Below are 5,969 nucleotides of genomic sequence, written 5' to 3'. Positions count from 1 at the left end.
TCACATTGAGGACAGATGATAGATATACAGTACATGTTGAGGGCAAGGCTTCAAGCACCATCACTAGAGATAAGATTAATCATGATAGCTTGGTGGTGATATAATGCAGATGCCATTTTACATCAAGGTGAGGGTAGCATGTGATACTAAAGCAACAGTCCCCAGACATAGGGTCATTACTGCTAAACATGCAGTCAGAGATCACAATAATTGTTCAAATCGAGGACAGGTCTGAACGAACAACAGAGACAAAATATGAAAATGTATTAAAATAGTTTGAGGATCGCCTCGTCTCCGAGGAATGATCCTCGGTGGTGGTGGGGAAATGGATGGACATCAGTAAATTGTTGCTGTAACGCTGCAAGTAAGGGAACGAAAGCAAGTTACAAATAAATACGTCACAAGATTTAAACCCGTTGGTTGAGGGAGAAGAAGGAGATTTTTTCATGAGGTTATTCAGCAAGAAATATTATTGGGCCATGCTCATAGGCTGAAAGGTGTCAGGTGAATGACATTCTGCATGCGTTTAAGAGTAAAGGAGGAGGAGAGGCATGGCTCTACATTGATGATAGCAGTGTTTGTGAAAACTACCATATAAATATGAACTATACCCTATAGAGGAAACACTGTGAATAATATTAAGGAAAGGGGGATACCTAGTCAGTTGGTCAACTGGATGGATTCAACTGAAATGTGTCTTCCTGCATTTAACCCAACCGCCGGCTGCCATAGTCGACATCAACGTCTTCAGGCTCCCGGGGAACAGTGGGTTAACTGCCTTGCTTCAGGCTCCCGGGGAACAGTGGGTTAACTGCCTTGCTTCAGGCTCCCGGGGAACAGTGGGTTAACTGCCTTGCTTCAGGCTCCCGGGGAACAGTGGGTTAACTGCCTTGCTTCAGGCTCCCGGGGAACAGTGGGTTAACTGCCTTGCTTCAGGCTCCCGGGGAACAGTGGGTTAACTGCCTTGCTTCAGGCTCCCGGGGAACAGTGGGTTAACTGCCTTGCTTCAGGCTCCCGGGGAACAGTGGGTTAACTGCCTTGCTTCAGGCTCCCGGGGAACAGTGGGTTAACTGCCTTGCTTCAGGCTCCCGGGGAACAGTGGGTTAACTGCCTTGCTTCAGGCTCCCGGGTAACAGTGGGTTAACTGCCTTGCTTCAGGCTCCCGGGGAACAGTGGGTTAACTGCCTTGCTCAGGGGTAGAACGACAGATTTTTACCTTGTCAGCTCGGCGATTCGATCCAGCAACCTTTCGGTTACTAGTCCAATTATGTTTAGTGAATTAAGTTAAAGTGAGCTCGCCATACAGACCGCCTTAGTTATCAACAATGTTTTTTTTAAGCATTTTTAGTAATGTTGATCATGTAAGATAATGTCAGCAGTAATAGTGATCAGTTACATTACATTTTTAGTAATGTGGGTAATGTAAGATGTGATAATGTCAGCAGTAATGGTGATCAGTTACATTACATTTTTAGTAATGTGGGTAATGTAAGATAATGTCAGTATTAATGGTGATCATTTATATTACATTTTTAGTAATGTTGGTAATGTAAGATGTGATAATGTCAGCAGTAATGGTGATCAGTTACATTACATTTTTAGTCATGTTGGTAATGTAAGATGTGATAATGTCAGCAGTAATGGTGATCAGTTACATTACATTTTTAGTAATGTTGGTAATGTAAGATGTGATAATGTCAGCAGTAATGGTGACCAGTTACATTACATTTTTAGTAATGTTGGTAATGTAAGACGTGATAATGTCAGCAGTAATGGTGACCAGTTGCATTACATTTTTAGTAATGTTGTTAATGTAAGATGTGATAATGTCAGCAGTAATGGTGATCAGTTACATTACATTTTTAGTAATGTTGGTAATGTAAGATGTGATAATGTCAGCAGTAATGGTCACCAGTTACATTACATTCTTAGTAATGTTGATAATGTAAGATGTGATAATGTCAGCAGTAATGGTGATCAGTTACATTACATTCTTAGTAATGCTGATAATGTAAGATGTGATAATGTCAGCAGTAATGGTGACCAGTTGCATTACATTTTTAGTAATGTTGGTAATGTAAGATGTGATAATGTCATCAGTAATGGTGATCAGTTACATTACATTTTTAGTAATGTTGGTAATGTAAGATGTGATAATGTCAGCAGTAATGGTGATCAGTTACATTACATTTTTAGTAATGTTGGTAACGTAAGATGTGATAATGTCAGCAGTAATGGTGCCCAGTTACATTACATTTTTAGTAATGTTGGTAATGTAAGATGTGATAATGTCAGCAGTAATGGTGACCAGTTACATTACATTTTTAGTAATGTTGGTAATGTAAGATGTGATAATGTCAGCAGTAATGGTGACCAGTTACATTACATTTTTAGTAATGTTGGTAATGTAAGATGTGATAATGTCAGCAGTAATGGTGATCAGTTACGTTAATAAAGCATCAGATAGGACAAATGAAACTTTTATTGGACTTGGTGACTTTCTTCTCAGCACATTACAAAAATACATATATATTCAAAACAGCTGATTTGTAACGTTACTGCTGCTTTGAAACAATAATGCAGTCCATCAAAAAACAAGAAAAATATTGTTTTTACAAAGAGCAAAAGTGGTGAAAGTTGAAAATGTGGTAAAATGTCATGTGAAGTGCCATCACAAGAACTTCTACCAACCAGGAATGTTTCTTAATATACATTTTATGAAAAGCATTTCTCCCAGAACCCATTGTAAAATCCCAGTCTCAAAATTCCTCTGATTGTTCTGGATGATTTCAAAACATTTTCAAATGTTTGTTATTGTATTTTTTTAATATACATTTCAGGATAACTTTACCAACAAAACAAACAAATATTTTAAACATCGACAAAAATCAACACCGTTTGAATAGATTCACAATTGGATTCGGACTGTGAAAATAGGTTATAACAGAATGTTGGCACCACTTAAAAAAAACTAAATGCTGCATCATTTGTCAATATTACAAATACACTGGGTATTGTTATACAGCGAGCAAGAAATTATACTTATAACTAGTCATAAGAATCTATTTTAAAACCCCTCCACCATGATAATCATAGACAACTGCTCGCTATGGCATTCAAAACATTGAAGAAAAGAATACTTTGTTATTTTTTAAAACACAGAGGATTTCATCATTAGCATACTTCAAACACTGTAAGCATTATTCTGATTGATGCCTAAATCTTCCCTAATATTGGTCCTTTCTCTCTCTCTGATGTCACTGGTATTAGATTTGACAAGCCGGTTAAAAACACTTTTCATATGCCTTACATTTTGTTTGAGTTACTTTCATCCTTGCGCGGATCTCTCTCTCTCTCTCGCTCTCTCTCGTTACCTCTATTTCTCTCTTTCTTTCTTTCCCTCTCTCTCTCCCTCTCTCTCTTCTCTATTTCAGTCTTCCATGTTCTACCTCAAGAATGATCCAATCAGATCTCAAGGTCGTGTGGCCATCATCCTAACAGCTGTGCTGGACATTATTAACATAATTCAATGTAACTCAAAAGCCTTTTTTTAGACTCATCCCAGGATGAGACATCCTCATTCCTCACAGATGAAAATACCAAAATGTAAATCTGTTATTGGGCGTTACACCCCCATATCACTTTGAGAAGCAACATTAACAACCTCTACCTTTTCCTTTCACAGCTGCTCTACTAATACATGAGTGTTGAGTTAGTGAAGTGTGAAAGCAGGCAGGCAGATTGTGGCTTAGAGCACACAGTGGAGAACCACATGCATTGATATGAAATACATTTTGATACTGGCTTTACTGGATCCTGAGGGGATAAGAACTCACCCAGGTCAAACAGAACATTACTGTTCTAGAATCCCCCAGACGGAACAATGGAAGGATTCTATAAGTGGAATGTACTGTACGATGTAGAATGTTTAAAAGTTTAACTTCACTAATTGCCTTTGATTCAGCTTCAGCAAGTGTCAAGAGGGAGTAACGACCTTGCCACTATGTTGTTCAAATGTAAACAGTATGACCACAGGAAGGAAGCACTATTGAGAGGACCTGTATTGCAATAATCTGGTAAAATGAGTTTTTAAAAAAGCTATATTATTCAGTACGTAAACAACTCAAGCAGCTAGTCTTTTGATTGGTTTTTAGTGGCCATTCTGGATGTAAAATACAGGGCTGGTATTATAGATCAAAGAAAAACAATATTTAGATAATGTTTGAAGAGTAAAAAAAGGGCCTCCCAAAACATCCACAAATAAACATATCTGTATAACTGCTCTCCGTTCCACAGTTACTACAGTCAATTAGCTGATGTATGTTAAATATCCTGTGGCGATTTAATCCTGCATCTAAGGAATGTGTGCAACCGCTATTTACATCCCCTGCTCATATTGGGAACATACAGCTGGATTACATCATTATGATAATTGCATTTAGACATTGTATAACACGTGCTGATATTTATTTTAAAAAATACCATTTTGTTTGTATAAAATTGTCTGTAACCTCTTCAGATTTTTAAAACAACAACATTTGGGATTTTTATAAATTCTAAAATGATAATTAATATTTTATTGTCATATTGACATTCAGTGCTCTATGTCACATACAAGCAGATGGATTGTAGTCCGCCGTTGACCTAAAAGGGTAACAATAAGACAGTTTAAAAATAAATAATTGCTATCATAATTTTTAGAAGTTGACCTCTTCGCATTAATTTAGTCAGTTAACAATTAAAATCATATTTCTTATCAAGTGTGACCTGTTTCCAGTTATGGGTTTTGTTTTTACTGCGCATGCCCAATATCTTTACAAAACTCCAATAAATACAGACATTATTGCACAGTATAAAAGCTCCAGGGATTCCTAAATGATAAAATCCTCAGATAGATCAATAGTTGGCGGGAAACAAAGCATTTCTAGAACAATCCCCCATTCCATGTTTTCCTTTGTTTATGTTTCTCAGGTGGCAGTTTCTGTGACAAATACAACCGACAAAAACAGAATAACATACATCAAATTGTCCCAAAATATTCAAGAGGAGAAAGATTATCCAGCCAAACCCCGTGTAGAAGTCCTGTAAGTGTTCATTCAGAAGGAGTCTGTTGTGTTAGCCTAGCCTGTAGCCTTAAGCTTTAGCCTAGCGTAACCTAGCCTCTCTCAGCCTCCTCCAGTTTGACGTCGCTGGCCATCAAGTGTTCCCCATGCCACTTCTTCATGTGTTTCTCCAGGGTGCTGTAGACGCTGAAGGGCATGTGGCAGATGTCACAGCGGTACACCTCCTTCCCAAACTGCCCGTGGGTCTTCATGTGGCGAGTTAGCTTGGAGCTCTGTGCGCAGGCGTAGCTGCACAGGTCACACTTGTAGGGTCTCTCTCCCGTGTGGCTGCGTCGGTGCACCGTCAGGTTGCTGCAGTTCTTGAATATCTTCCCACAGTACTCGCAGGTGTCGCTCCGTCGGCTCTCCTTACTAGGGGGTCGACCCGGTCCGGGACCCCGCAGAAGGTGAGGGGTGGAGCTGCCCTCCAGGAACTCCCCAGGAGGGGTGGAGAAGCGGAGGGAACCCGTCTCGGAGGAGGAGTGCTCTGAGGAGGTGGCGAAGGGGGACTGGCGAGCGTCGCTGAAGCCGTGGAGGAAAGGTTCTCTGATGAAGTGGCGTGAAGCGGCGTAACCCGCCAGGAGCTGGGAGTACATGTTCTCTGGGGAGATGAGGGTCGGCGCTGGAGGGAGCTCCAACTCCTTCTCCACCTTCACATCAAATAGATTGAAATTCAAGTTTATCTATACTGAATTTTAAAAATCTAACCCAGTAAAACAATACAACTAGATAAGGTACATTTTCCTAATGAAAAATGATGTGCTTGTTTCAGCAGTCTAAAAGTATGACTTATGGTATTGGAAAAACTGTTTAGTGTAAAAGACAAATATAAGAAAAAAAAAACACAACAGGTCATCTAAAACAAGA

General features: G+C 39.3%; 1 pseudogene; it reads right to left on the bottom strand.

Annotated features, from left to right (window-relative positions):
* Window positions 1–2,464: 2,464 nt before the first annotated feature.
* LOC118378886 (B-cell lymphoma/leukemia 11B-like) overlaps window positions 2,465–5,969 on the bottom strand; it is a 5,236-nt pseudogene continuing 1,731 nt past the window's right edge.

The sequence above is a fragment of the Oncorhynchus keta genome, chromosome 8 (genome assembly GCF_023373465.1).
Source record: "Oncorhynchus keta strain PuntledgeMale-10-30-2019 chromosome 8, Oket_V2, whole genome shotgun sequence".
Taxonomy (NCBI): Eukaryota; Metazoa; Chordata; class Actinopteri; order Salmoniformes; family Salmonidae; genus Oncorhynchus; species Oncorhynchus keta.
The sequence above is the reverse complement of the archived record's forward strand: the minus strand, read 5'-3'. Positions and strand labels throughout refer to the sequence as shown.